Genomic DNA, 14,119 nt, shown 5'->3' with positions numbered 1-14,119 from the left:
AGTAACAAGTTGTTCATAACAACATAAGAAACACATTGTGCATTTTCTCTCAAATACTCCTTCACTTTGTGCCAAAAGAAATACCAAGGTGAATACCTAGGCCACAGATTCAAGCTAAAGATCTTCCTGCTGAATGCAAGGCGCAATAAAAACTGCATATCGCTGGACTAAAGCATTCCTTGCATAGCCTCTAACATCATAACATAACTGAGCTGCTAGCAGCAAGCTAACCAATACCTTTCTGAAATGAGAATGACATGTGCTTATCTGCTCAATCAGTGCTCAATTGGCTCGATCAGGCGAGATTTAGAAAAGGTGGAAAGGGTCCAAGTGGATGCCCCTTCCTTTTTAGGGTGGGTCCTGCTCACTATCATAGGATTGCTTGTAAAAGTGGCCAGGGTCAGAGGAAAAGCTGCCAACACTTCTTAGCGTTCTCTATAGATGCAGCCATTTTCTGTGACTGTAATTTCGGCCTTTTCCCAGAAGTCTCTATTCTGCCTATGCAAATTAACAAAAGCAGTGCTTATTCCTCACTTGCTCAAATGTCCTTCCTGTCCAGAAAGCTCTGATTAAGCATGCTTATTTTCTTTTTCTGGGATATTTTAAATTGTTTCGCTGTCCAGTCTGTGGCAGTAGAAAGCTGCTTATGATGCCAGGTTTTGATGAATCCCCAAGGTACAAGTACAGAGGAATATATCAGTCTCTAGGATATGGAACTTTTAGCTAACACATCACAATATGTGATGCTTGCCAAGAAAACACTACATTCTGGAGCGCTGATGATCAGAACATTCTGCTCCTGAAGGATAGAAAAGACAGCTTGATTGAAATAAAGTCTGTTTATATTGACGCTCTCTCTCTCCCTATATATACATACATGCGTACACACACACACACAGGTATGTCATGCATTTCTTCAGATTTGTTTCAACCATTTACCATTTATTGGAGAATCCCTACTTTTCAAGTGACTGCAAATGAAGTCATCTCTGGCACTTTTTGTGCAAAGTAAGAGACACACATGACACCTTTTTATAAAAGTCATCGGTTTCTTTGTTACTGTGTACTTTCAAAGCATGGGGCTTTCACACGTCAGGTAAACCTGATTACCACTACACAACAAAAGCAGATGCAGCTTTCTTATCTATGTCGTGATAGAACAGTTGTGAATTGAGTAGAAGAAGGGCCCTGATGTGATACTTATTACATGCAGCCTGTAAGATAGTCAAACATGCAGGCTAGGAAGGAAGATGCAAATATCAATGTATTAGAAAAACACCTAAAGGCGAGTGATATGCTTTCATTCATGCATGGCTAGGAAAAATCGCCATACTGTTGCAAACATTCTTACACCACCAACTGGAAATAAATGATTCTGACATTAAACGTAAAGGTGACAATGCATTTGTATCATCACCTTGAGAAGGATCATCTTGGAATTGAGCCGAGGGCCTCTGCACTCAAAGCCAGAAACACTCCACTAAAATAAGATTCCTGTTGGTGCCAACAATTCTCCATGTTAATGCTTGTTCTAGGTGAGCAGTGAACCGATTGCAGGGCTCTTTTGAAAGCAAGGTCTGAGAACCAACAGATACATCCACACGCCGATTACTTTAGTGTTTTGAGAGAATTCCCTTTCTTGGAACGAGATTGCATGAAATAATCTTCAGGGCTTGGACAATTCCATGGCAAAACGGCACCTATCAACATTGTAGCCAACACAATATAACAACTGTTTCTGCCCGGTTTCGAACTGGGGACCTTTCGCGTGTGAGGCGAACGTGATAACCACTACACTACAGAAACAGATAGCTACAGTTGATTTTTCTGTAATGAAACTGCTCCGAACTGGCTATTCCATGGGCCTCTGGCTTTAGATTTCTTTCATGCAACCTGCCCGACATCCCTAGCTGAACGCTCGTACATGCCATGCAAGACCAGATGTTTGGTATTAGCTCAGACTGGGCAGGGCTGAAGCATGAGACTCTAGCAAAGAATTATCCACTACTGCAAAGAAAAAATTGATGTTGGTTTTGAAACGCAAACTTCAAAACAACTTGAAAAGAGTACCAAGAAAAGGGCTCGTCCGGGATTTGAACCCGGGACCTCTCGCACCCAAAGCGAGAATCATACCCCTAGACCAACGAGCCCTCAAAATCCTCTTACCGCTCAAAAGCTAATACCGGCTCTAAGCCCGCAATGAAGATCATGCTGGTATCTTTATGATGCTTGGTCTGTGAATACGCATGAAAGTCAGTCTCAACTTACCCTTTCTCAAACGATAGCACTATCATTTACAAGTGTCTCCTTTTATTCCGTCCCAGCTTTGGACACGTCTTACAGGAAGTCAGCCCTTATTTATATATTTCTGCAGTGGCTGAAGCTTAATGAGAAAGAGTAACAAGTTGTTCATAATAACATAAGAAACACATTGTGCATTTTCTCTCAAATACTCCTTCACTTTGTGCCAAAAGAAATACCAAGGTGAATACCTAGGCCACAGATTCAAGCTAAAGATCTGCCTGGTGAAGGCAAGGCGCAATAAAAACTGCATATCGCTGGACTAAAGCATTCCTTGCATAGCCTCTAACATCATAACATAACTGAGCTGCTAGCAGCAAGCTAACCAATACCTTTCTGAAATGAGAATGACATGTGCTTATCTGCTCAATCAGTGCTCAATCAGGCGAGATTTAGAAAAGGTGGAAAGGGTCCAAGTGGATGCCCCTTCCTTTTTAGGGTGGGTCCTGCTGACTATCATAGGATTGCTTGTAAAAGTGGTCAGGGTCAGAGGAAAAGCTGCCAACACTTCTTAGCGTTCTCTATAGATGCAGCCATTTTCTGTGACTGTAATTTCGGCCTTTTCCCAGAAGTCTCTATTCTGCCTATGCAAATTAACAAAAGCAGTGCTTATTCCTCACTTGCTCAAAGGTCCTTCCTGTCCAGAAAGCTCTGATTAAGCATGCTTATTTTCTTTTTCTGGGATATTTTAAATTGTTTCGCTGTCCAGTCTGTGGCAGTAGAAAGCTGCTTATGATGCCAGGTTTTGATGAATCCCCAAGGTACAAGTACAGAGGAATATATCTGTCTCTAGGATATGGAACTTTTAGCTAACACATCACAATATGTGATGCTTGCCAAGAAAACACTACATTCTGGAGCGCTGATGATCAGAACATTCTGCTCCTGAAGGATAGAAAAGACAGCTTGATTGAAATAAAGTCTGTTTATATTGACGCTCTCTCTCTCCCTATATATACATACATGCATACACACACACACACAGGTATGTCATGCATTTCTTCAGATTTGTTTCAACCATTTACCATTTATTGGAGAATCCCTACTTTTCAAGTGACTGCAAATGAAGTCATCTCTGGCACTTTTTGAGCAAAGTAAGAGACACACATGACACCTTTTTATAAAAGTCATCGGTTTCTTTGTTACTGTGTACTTTCAAAGCATGGGGCTTTCACACGTCAGGTAAACCTGATTACCACTACACAACAAAAGCAGATGCAGCTTTCTTATCTATGTCGTGATAGAACAGTTGTGAATTGAGTAGAAGAAGGGCCCTGATGTGATACTTATTACATGCAGCCTGTAAGATAGTCAAACATGCAGGCTAGGAAGGAAGATGCAAATATCAATGTATTAGAAAAACACCTAAAGGCGAGTGATATGCTTTCATTCATGCATGGCTAGGAAAAATCGCCATACTGTTGCAAACATTCTTACACCACCAACTGGAAATAAATGATTCTGACATTAAACGTAAAGGTGACAATGCATTTGTATCATCACCTTGAGAAGGATCATCTTGGAATTGAGCCGAGGGCCTCTGCACTCAAAGCCAGAAACACTCCACTAAAATAAGATTCCTGTTGGTGCCAACAATTCTCCATGTTAATGCTTGTTCTAGGTGAGCAGTGAACCGATTGCAGGGCTCTTTTGAAAGCAAGGTCTGAGAACCAACAGATACATCCACACGCCGATTACTTTAGTGTTTTGAGAGAATTCCCTTTCTTGGAACGAGATTGCATGAAATAATCTTCAGGGCTTGGACAATTCCATGGCAAAACGGCACCTATCAACATTGTAGCCAACACAATATAACAACTGTTTCTGCCCGGTTTCGAACCGGGGACCTTTCGCGTGTGAGGCGAACGTGATAACCACTACACTACAGAAACAGATACCTACAGTTGATTTTTCTGTAATGAAACTGCTCCGAACTGGCTATTCCATGGGCCTCTGGCTTTAGATTTCTTTCATGCAACCTGCCCGACATCCCTAGCTGAACGCTCGTACATGCCATGCAAGACCAGATGTTTGGTATTAGCTCAGATTGGGCAGGGCTGAAGCATGAGACTCTAGCAAAGAATTATCCACTACTGCAAAGAAAAAATTGATGTTGGTTTTGAAACGCAAACTTCAAAACAACTTGAAAAGAGTACCAAGAAAAGGGCTCGTCCGGGATTTGAACCCGGGACCTCTCGCACCCAAAGCGAGAATCATACCCCTAGACCAACGAGCCCTCAAAATCCTCTTACCGCTCAAAAGCTAATACTGGCTCTAAGCCCGCAATGAAGATCATGCTGGTATCTTTATGATGCTTGGTCTGTGAATACGCATGAAAGTCAGTCTCAACTTACCCTTTCTCAAACGATAGCACTATCATTTACAAGTGTCTCCTTTTATTCCGTCCCAGCTTTGGACACGTCTTACAGGAAGTCAGCCCTTATTTATATATTTCTGCAGTGGCTGAAGCTTAATGAGAAAGAGTAACAAGTTGTTCATAATAACATAAGAAACACATTGTGCATTTTCTCTCAAATACTCCTTCACTTTGTGCCAAAAGAAATACCAAGGTGAATACCTAGGCCACAGATTCAAGCTAAAGATCTTCCTGGTGAAGGCAAGGCGCAATAAAAACTGCATATCGCTGGACTAAAGCATTCCTTGCATAGCCTCTAACATCATAACATAACTGAGCTGCTAGCAGCAAGCTAACCAATACCTTTCTGAAATGAGAATGACATGTGCTTATCTGCTCAATCAGTGCTCAATCAGGCGAGATTTAGAAAAGGTGGAAAGGGTCCAAGTGGATGCCCCTTCCTTTTTAGGGTGGGTCCTGCTGACTATCATAGGATTGCTTGTAAAAGTGGTCAGGGTCAGAGGAAAAGCTGCCAACACTTCTTAGCGTTCTCTATAGATGCAGCCATTTTCTGTGACTGTAATTTCGGCCTTTTCCCAGAAGTCTCTATTCTGCCTATGCAAATTAACAAAAGCAGTGCTTATTCCTCACTTGCTCAAAGGTCCTTCCTGTCCAGAAAGCTCTGATTAAGCATGCTTATTTTCTTTTTCTGGGATATTTTAAATTGTTTCGCTGTCCAGTCTGTGGCAGTAGAAAGCTGCTTATGATGCCAGGTTTTGATGAATCCCCAAGGTACAAGTACAGAGGAATATATCAGTCTCTAGGATATGGAACTTTTAGCTAACACATCACAATATGTGATGCTTGCCAAGAAAACACTACATTCTGGAGCGCTGATGATCAGAACATTCTGCTCCTGAAGGATAGAAAAGACAGCTTGATTGAAATAAAGTCTGTTTATATTGACGCTCTCTCTCTCCCTATATATACATACATGCGTACACACACACACACAGGTATGTCATGCATTTCTTCAGATTTGTTTCAACCATTTACCATTTATTGGAGAATCCCTACTTTTCAAGTGACTGCAAATGAAGTCATCTCTGGCACTTTTTGTGCAAAGTAAGAGACACACATGACACCTTTTTATAAAAGTCATCGGTTTCTTTGTTACTATGTACTTTCAAAGCATGGGGCTTTCACACGTCAGGTAAACCTGATTACCACTACACAACAAAAGCAGATGCAGCTTTCTTATCTATGTCGTGATAGAACAGTTGTGAATTGAGTAGAAGAAGGGCCCTGATGTGATACTTATTACATGCAGCCTGTAAGATAGTCAAACATGCAGGCTAGGAAGGAAGATGCAAATATCAATGTATTAGAAAAACACCTAAAGGCGAGTGATATGCTTTCATTCATGCATGGCTAGGAAAAATCGCCATACTGTTGCAAACATTCTTACACCACCAACTGGAAATAAATGATTCTGACATTAAACGTAAAGGTGACAATGCATTTGTATCATCACCTTGAGAAGGATCATCTTGGAATTGAGCCGAGGGCCTCTGCACTCAAAGCCAGAAACACTCCACTAAAATAAGATTCCTGTTGGTGCCAACAATTCTCCATGTTAATGCTTGTTCTAGGTGAGCAGTGAACCGATTGCAGGGCTCTTTTGAAAGCAAGGTCTGAGAACCAACAGATACATCCACACGCCGATTACTTTAGTGTTTTGAGAGAATTCCCTTTCTTGGAACGAGATTGCATGAAATAATCTTCAGGGCTTGGACAATTCCATGGCAAAACGGCACCTATCAACATTGTAGCCAACACAATATAACAACTGTTTCTGCCCGGTTTCAAACCGGGGACCTTTCGCGTGTGAGGCGAACGTGATAACCACTACACTACAGAAACAGATACCTACAGTTGATTTTTCTGTAATGAAACTGCTCCGAACTGGCTATTCCATGGGCCTCTGGCTTTAGATTTCTTTCATGCAACCTGCCCGACATCCCTAGCTGAACGCTCGTACATGCCATGCAAGACCAGATGTTTGGTATTAGCTCAGACTGGGCAGGGCTGAAGCATGAGACTCTAGCAAAGAATTATCCACTACTGCAAAGAAAAAATTGATGTTGGTTTTGAAACGCAAACTTCAAAACAACTTGAAAAGAGTACCAAGAAAAGGGCTCGTCCGGGATTTGAACCCGGGACCTCTCGCACCCAAAGCGAGAATCATACCCCTAGACCAACGAGCCCTCAAAATCCTCTTACCTCTCAAAAGCTAATACCGGCTCTAAGCCCGCAATGAAGATCATGCTGGTATCTTTATGATGCTTGGTCTGTGAATACGCATGAAAGTCAGTCTCAACTTACCCTTTCTCAAACGATAGCACTATCATTTACAAGTGTCTCCTTTTATTCCGTCCCAGCTTTGGACACGTCTTACAGGAAGTCAGCCCTTATTTATATATTTCTGCAGTGGCTGAAGCTTAATGAGAAAGAGTAACAAGTTGTTCATAACAACATAAGAAACACATTGTGCATTTTCTCTCAAATACTCCTTCACTTTGTGCCAAAAGAAATACCAAGGTGAATACCTAGGCCACAGATTCAAGCTAAAGATCTTCCTGCTGAATGCAAGGCGCAATAAAAACTGCATATCGCTGGACTAAAGCATTCCTTGCATAGCCTCTAACATCATAACATAACTGAGCTGCTAGCAGCAAGCTAACCAATACCTTTCTGAAATGAGAATGACATGTGCTTATCTGCTCAATCAGTGCTCAATTGGCTCGATCAGGCGAGATTTAGAAAAGGTGGAAAGGGTCCAAGTGGATGCCCCTTCCTTTTTAGGGTGGGTCCTGCTCACTATCATAGGATTGCTTGTAAAAGTGGCCAGGGTCAGAGGAAAAGCTGCCAACACTTCTTAGCGTTCTCTATAGATGCAGCCATTTTCTGTGACTGTAATTTCGGCCTTTTCCCAGAAGTCTCTATTCTGCCTATGCAAATTAACAAAAGCAGTGCTTATTCCTCACTTGCTCAAATGTCCTTCCTGTCCAGAAAGCTCTGATTAAGCATGCTTATTTTCTTTTTCTGGGATATTTTAAATTGTTTCGCTGTCCAGTCTGTGGCAGTAGAAAGCTGCTTATGATGCCAGGTTTTGATGAATCCCCAAGGTACAAGTACAGAGGAATATATCAGTCTCTAGGATATGGAACTTTTAGCTAACACATCACAATATGTGATGCTTGCCAAGAAAACACTACATTCTGGAGCGCTGATGATCAGAACATTCTGCTCCTGAAGGATAGAAAAGACAGCTTGATTGAAATAAAGTCTGTTTATATTGACGCTCTCTCTCTCCCTATATATACATACATGCGTACACACACACACACAGGTATGTCATGCATTTCTTCAGATTTGTTTCAACCATTTACCATTTATTGGAGAATCCCTACTTTTCAAGTGACTGCAAATGAAGTCATCTCTGGCACTTTTTGTGCAAAGTAAGAGACACACATGACACCTTTTTATAAAAGTCATCGGTTTCTTTGTTACTGTGTACTTTCAAAGCATGGGGCTTTCACACGTCAGGTAAACCTGATTACCACTACACAACAAAAGCAGATGCAGCTTTCTTATCTATGTCGTGATAGAACAGTTGTGAATTGAGTAGAAGAAGGGCCCTGATGTGATACTTATTACATGCAGCCTGTAAGATAGTCAAACATGCAGGCTAGGAAGGAAGATGCAAATATCAATGTATTAGAAAAACACCTAAAGGCGAGTGATATGCTTTCATTCATGCATGGCTAGGAAAAATCGCCATACTGTTGCAAACATTCTTACACCACCAACTGGAAATAAATGATTCTGACATTAAACGTAAAGGTGACAATGCATTTGTATCATCACCTTGAGAAGGATCATCTTGGAATTGAGCCGAGGGCCTCTGCACTCAAAGCCAGAAACACTCCACTAAAATAAGATTCCTGTTGGTGCCAACAATTCTCCATGTTAATGCTTGTTCTAGGTGAGCAGTGAACCGATTGCAGGGCTCTTTTGAAAGCAAGGTCTGAGAACCAACAGATACATCCACACGCCGATTACTTTAGTGTTTTGAGAGAATTCCCTTTCTTGGAACGAGATTGCATGAAATAATCTTCAGGGCTTGGACAATTCCATGGCAAAACGGCACCTATCAACATTGTAGCCAACACAATATAACAACTGTTTCTGCCCGGTTTCGAACTGGGGACCTTTCGCATGTGAGGCGAACGTGATAACCACTACACTACAGAAACAGATACCTACAGTTGATTTTTCTGTAATGAAACTGCTCCGAACTGGCTATTCCATGGGCCTCTGGCTTTAGATTTCTTTCATGCAACCTGCCCGACATCCCTAGCTGAACGCTCGTACATGCCATGCAAGACCAGATGTTTGGTATTAGCTCAGACTGGGCAGGGCTGAAGCATGAGACTCTAGCAAAGAATTATCCACTACTGCAAAGAAAAAATTGATGTTGGTTTTGAAACGCAAACTTCAAAACAACTTGAAAAGAGTACCAAGAAAAGGGCTCGTCCGGGATTTGAACCCGGGACCTCTCGCACCCAAAGCGAGAATCATACCCCTAGACCAACGAGCCCTCAAAATCCTCTTACCGCTCAAAAGCTAATACCGGCTCTAAGCCCGCAATGAAGATCATGCTGGTATCTTTATGATGCTTGGTCTGTGAATACGCATGAAAGTCAGTCTCAACTTACCCTTTCTCAAACGATAGCACTATCATTTACAAGTGTCTCCTTTTATTCCGTCCCAGCTTTGGACACGTCTTACAGGAAGTCAGCCCTTATTTATATATTTCTGCAGTGGCTGAAGCTTAATGAGAAAGAGTAACAAGTTGTTCATAATAACATAAGAAACACATTGTGCATTTTCTCTCAAATACTCCTTCACTTTGTGCCAAAAGAAATACCAAGGTGAATACCTAGGCCACAGATTCAAGCTAAAGATCTGCCTGGTGAAGGCAAGGCGCAATAAAAACTGCATATCGCTGGACTAAAGCATTCCTTGCATAGCCTCTAACATCATAACATAACTGAGCTGCTAGCAGCAAGCTAACCAATACCTTTCTGAAATGAGAATGACATGTGCTTATCTGCTCAATCAGTGCTCAATCAGGCGAGATTTAGAAAAGGTGGAAAGGGTCCAAGTGGATGCCCCTTCCTTTTTAGGGTGGGTCCTGCTGACTATCATAGGATTGCTTGTAAAAGTGGTCAGGGTCAGAGGAAAAGCTGCCAACACTTCTTAGCGTTCTCTATAGATGCAGCCATTTTCTGTGACTGTAATTTCGGCCTTTTCCCAGAAGTCTCTATTCTGCCTATGCAAATTAACAAAAGCAGTGCTTATTCCTCACTTGCTCAAAGGTCCTTCCTGTCCAGAAAGCTCTGATTAAGCATGCTTATTTTCTTTTTCTGGGATATTTTAAATTGTTTCGCTGTCCAGTCTGTGGCAGTAGAAAGCTGCTTATGATGCCAGGTTTTGATGAATCCCCAAGGTACAAGTACAGAGGAATATATCTGTCTCTAGGATATGGAACTTTTAGCTAACACATCACAATATGTGATGCTTGCCAAGAAAACACTACATTCTGGAGCGCTGATGATCAGAACATTCTGCTCCTGAAGGATAGAAAAGACAGCTTGATTGAAATAAAGTCTGTTTATATTGACGCTCTCTCTCTCCCTATATATACATACATGCATACACACACACACACAGGTATGTCATGCATTTCTTCAGATTTGTTTCAACCATTTACCATTTATTGGAGAATCCCTACTTTTCAAGTGACTGCAAATGAAGTCATCTCTGGCACTTTTTGAGCAAAGTAAGAGACACACATGACACCTTTTTATAAAAGTCATCGGTTTCTTTGTTACTGTGTACTTTCAAAGCATGGGGCTTTCACACGTCAGGTAAACCTGATTACCACTACACAACAAAAGCAGATGCAGCTTTCTTATCTATGTCGTGATAGAACAGTTGTGAATTGAGTAGAAGAAGGGCCCTGATGTGATACTTATTACATGCAGCCTGTAAGATAGTCAAACATGCAGGCTAGGAAGGAAGATGCAAATATCAATGTATTAGAAAAACACCTAAAGGCGAGTGATATGCTTTCATTCATGCATGGCTAGGAAAAATCGCCATACTGTTGCAAACATTCTTACACCACCAACTGGAAATAAATGATTCTGACATTAAACGTAAAGGTGACAATGCATTTGTATCATCACCTTGAGAAGGATCATCTTGGAATTGAGCCGAGGGCCTCTGCACTCAAAGCCAGAAACACTCCACTAAAATAAGATTCCTGTTGGTGCCAACAATTCTCCATGTTAATGCTTGTTCTAGGTGAGCAGTGAACCGATTGCAGGGCTCTTTTGAAAGCAAGGTCTGAGAACCAACAGATACATCCACACGCCGATTACTTTAGTGTTTTGAGAGAATTCCCTTTCTTGGAACGAGATTGCATGAAATAATCTTCAGGGCTTGGACAATTCCATGGCAAAACGGCACCTATCAACATTGTAGCCAACACAATATAACAACTGTTTCTGCCCGGTTTCGAACCGGGGACCTTTCGCGTGTGAGGCGAACGTGATAACCACTACACTACAGAAACAGATACCTACAGTTGATTTTTCTGTAATGAAACTGCTCCGAACTGGCTATTCCATGGGCCTCTGGCTTTAGATTTCTTTCATGCAACCTGCCCGACATCCCTAGCTGAACGCTCGTACATGCCATGCAAGACCAGATGTTTGGTATTAGCTCAGATTGGGCAGGGCTGAAGCATGAGACTCTAGCAAAGAATTATCCACTACTGCAAAGAAAAAATTGATGTTGGTTTTGAAACGCAAACTTCAAAACAACTTGAAAAGAGTACCAAGAAAAGGGCTCGTCCGGGATTTGAACCCGGGACCTCTCGCACCCAAAGCGAGAATCATACCCCTAGACCAACGAGCCCTCAAAATCCTCTTACCGCTCAAAAGCTAATACCGGCTCTAAGCCCGCAATGAAGATCATGCTGGTATCTTTATGATGCTTGGTCTGTGAATACGCATGAAAGTCAGTCTCAACTTACCCTTTCTCAAACGATAGCACTATCATTTACAAGTGTCTCCTTTTATTCCGTCCCAGCTTTGGACACGTCTTACAGGAAGTCAGCCCTTATTTATATATTTCTGCAGTGGCTGAAGCTTAATGAGAAAGAGTAACAAGTTGTTCATAATAACATAAGAAACACATTGTGCATTTTCTCTCAAATACTCCTTCACTTTGTGCCAAAAGAAATACCAAGGTGAATACCTAGGCCACAGATTCAAGCTAAAGATCTTCCTGGTGAAGGCAAGGCGCAATAAAAACTGCATATCGCTGGACTAAAGCATTCCTTGCATAGCCTCTAACATCATAACATAACTGAGCTGCTAGCAGCAAGCTAACCAATACCTTTCTGAAATGAGAATGACATGTGCTTATCTGCTCAATCAGTGCTCAATCAGGCGAGATTTAGAAAAGGTGGAAAGGGTCCAAGTGGATGCCCCTTCCTTTTTAGGGTGGGTCCTGCTGACTATCATAGGATTGCTTGTAAAAGTGGTCAGGGTCAGAGGAAAAGCTGCCAACACTTCTTAGCGTTCTCTATAGATGCAGCCATTTTCTGTGACTGTAATTTCGGCCTTTTCCCAGAAGTCTCTATTCTGCCTATGCAAATTAACAAAAGCAGTGCTTATTCCTCACTTGCTCAAAGGTCCTTCCTGTCCAGAAAGCTCTGATTAAGCATGCTTATTTTCTTTTTCTGGGATATTTTAAATTGTTTCGCTGTCCAGTCTGTGGCAGTAGAAAGCTGCTTATGATGCCAGGTTTTGATGAATCCCCAAGGTACAAGTACAGAGGAATATATCAGTCTCTAGGATATGGAACTTTTAGCTAACACATCACAATATGTGATGCTTGCCAAGAAAACACTACATTCTGGAGCGCTGATGATCAGAACATTCTGCTCCTGAAGGATAGAAAAGACAGCTTGATTGAAATAAAGTCTGTTTATATTGACGCTCTCTCTCTCCCTATATATACATACATGCGTACACACACACACACAGGTATGTCATGCATTTCTTCAGATTTGTTTCAACCATTTACCATTTATTGGAGAATCCCTACTTTTCAAGTGACTGCAAATGAAGTCATCTCTGGCACTTTTTGTGCAAAGTAAGAGACACACATGACACCTTTTTATAAAAGTCATCGGTTTCTTTGTTACTGTGTACTTTCAAAGCGTGGGGCTTTCACACGTCAGGTAAACCTGATTACCACTACACAACAAAAGCAGATGCAGCTTTCTTATCTATGTCGTGATAGAACAGTTGTGAATTGAGTAGAAGAAGGGCCCTGATGTGATACTTATTACATGCAGCCTGTAAGATAGTCAAACATGCAGGCTAGGAAGGAAGATGCAAATATCAATGTATTAGAAAAACACCTAAAGGCGAGTGATATGCTTTCATTCATGCATGGCTAGGAAAAATCGCCATACTGTTGCAAACATTCTTACACCACCAACTGGAAATAAATGATTCTGACATTAAACGTAAAGGTGACAATGCATTTGTATCATCACCTTGAGAAGGATCATCTTGGAATTGAGCCGAGGGCCTCTGCACTCAAAGCCAGAAACACTCCACTAAAATAAGATTCCTGTTGGTGCCAACAATTCTCCATGTTAATGCTTGTTCTAGGTGAGCAGTGAACCGATTGCAGGGCTCTTTTGAAAGCAAGGTCTGAGAACCAACAGATACATCCACACGCTGATTACTTTAGTGTTTTGAGAGAATTCCCTTTCTTGGAACGAGATTGCATGAAATAATCTTCAGGGCTTGGACAATTCCATGGCAAAACGGCACCTATCAACATTGTAGCCAACACAATATAACAACTGTTTCTGCCCGGTTTCGAACCGGGGACCTTTCGCGTGTGAGGCGAACGTGATAACCACTACACTACAGAAACAGATACCTACAGTTGATTTTTCTGTAATGAAACTGCTCCGAACTGGCTATTCCATGGGCCTCTGGCTTTAGATTTCTTTCATGCAACCTGCCCGACATCCCTAGCTGAACGCTCGTACATGCCATGCAAGACCAGATGTTTGGTATTAGCTCAGACTGGGCAGGGCTGAAGCATGAGACTCTAGCAAAGAATTATCCACTACTGCAAAGAAAAAATTGATGTTGGTTTTGAAACGCAAACTTCAAAACAACTTGAAAAGAGTACCAAGAAAAGGGCTCGTCCGGGATTTGAACCCGGGACCTCTCGCACCCAAAGTAAGAATCATACCCCTAGACCAACGAGCCCTCAAAATCCTCTTACCTCTCAAAA

The 14,119-nt window shown here is 41.7% G+C and overlaps 8 non-coding genes across 8 annotated transcripts; all 8 read right to left on the bottom strand.

Annotated features, from left to right (window-relative positions):
* Window positions 1-2,078: 2,078 nt before the first annotated feature.
* Window positions 2,079-2,150, bottom strand: TRNAP-UGG (transfer RNA proline (anticodon UGG)). Its single transcript has one exon. It is a non-coding gene; the product is annotated as a tRNA-Pro (tRNA).
* A 1,970-nt stretch (window positions 2,151-4,120) lies between these two features.
* On the bottom strand, window positions 4,121-4,193 carry TRNAV-CAC (transfer RNA valine (anticodon CAC)). Its single transcript has one exon. It is a non-coding gene; the product is annotated as a tRNA-Val (tRNA).
* A 272-nt stretch (window positions 4,194-4,465) lies between these two features.
* Window positions 4,466-4,537, bottom strand: TRNAP-UGG (transfer RNA proline (anticodon UGG)). Its single transcript has one exon. It is a non-coding gene; the product is annotated as a tRNA-Pro (tRNA).
* A 2,315-nt stretch (window positions 4,538-6,852) lies between these two features.
* Window positions 6,853-6,924, bottom strand: TRNAP-UGG (transfer RNA proline (anticodon UGG)). Its single transcript has one exon. It is a non-coding gene; the product is annotated as a tRNA-Pro (tRNA).
* A 2,324-nt stretch (window positions 6,925-9,248) lies between these two features.
* TRNAP-UGG (transfer RNA proline (anticodon UGG)) lies at window positions 9,249-9,320 on the bottom strand. Its single transcript has one exon. It is a non-coding gene; the product is annotated as a tRNA-Pro (tRNA).
* A 1,970-nt stretch (window positions 9,321-11,290) lies between these two features.
* Window positions 11,291-11,363, bottom strand: TRNAV-CAC (transfer RNA valine (anticodon CAC)). The gene has a single exon. It is a non-coding gene; the product is annotated as a tRNA-Val (tRNA).
* A 272-nt stretch (window positions 11,364-11,635) lies between these two features.
* TRNAP-UGG (transfer RNA proline (anticodon UGG)) lies at window positions 11,636-11,707 on the bottom strand. The gene has a single exon. It is a non-coding gene; the product is annotated as a tRNA-Pro (tRNA).
* Window positions 11,708-13,677: 1,970 nt separating this feature from the next.
* On the bottom strand, window positions 13,678-13,750 carry TRNAV-CAC (transfer RNA valine (anticodon CAC)). Its single transcript has one exon. It is a non-coding gene; the product is annotated as a tRNA-Val (tRNA).
* Between the last annotated feature and the right edge of the window lie 369 nt (window positions 13,751-14,119).

Source organism: Triturus cristatus, chromosome 8, assembly GCF_964204655.1.
Source record: "Triturus cristatus chromosome 8, aTriCri1.1, whole genome shotgun sequence".
In the NCBI taxonomy this organism is placed as follows: domain Eukaryota; kingdom Metazoa; phylum Chordata; class Amphibia; order Caudata; family Salamandridae; genus Triturus; species Triturus cristatus.
Note: the sequence above shows the minus strand (reverse complement) of the source record. Positions and strands in the feature narration are given on the sequence as shown.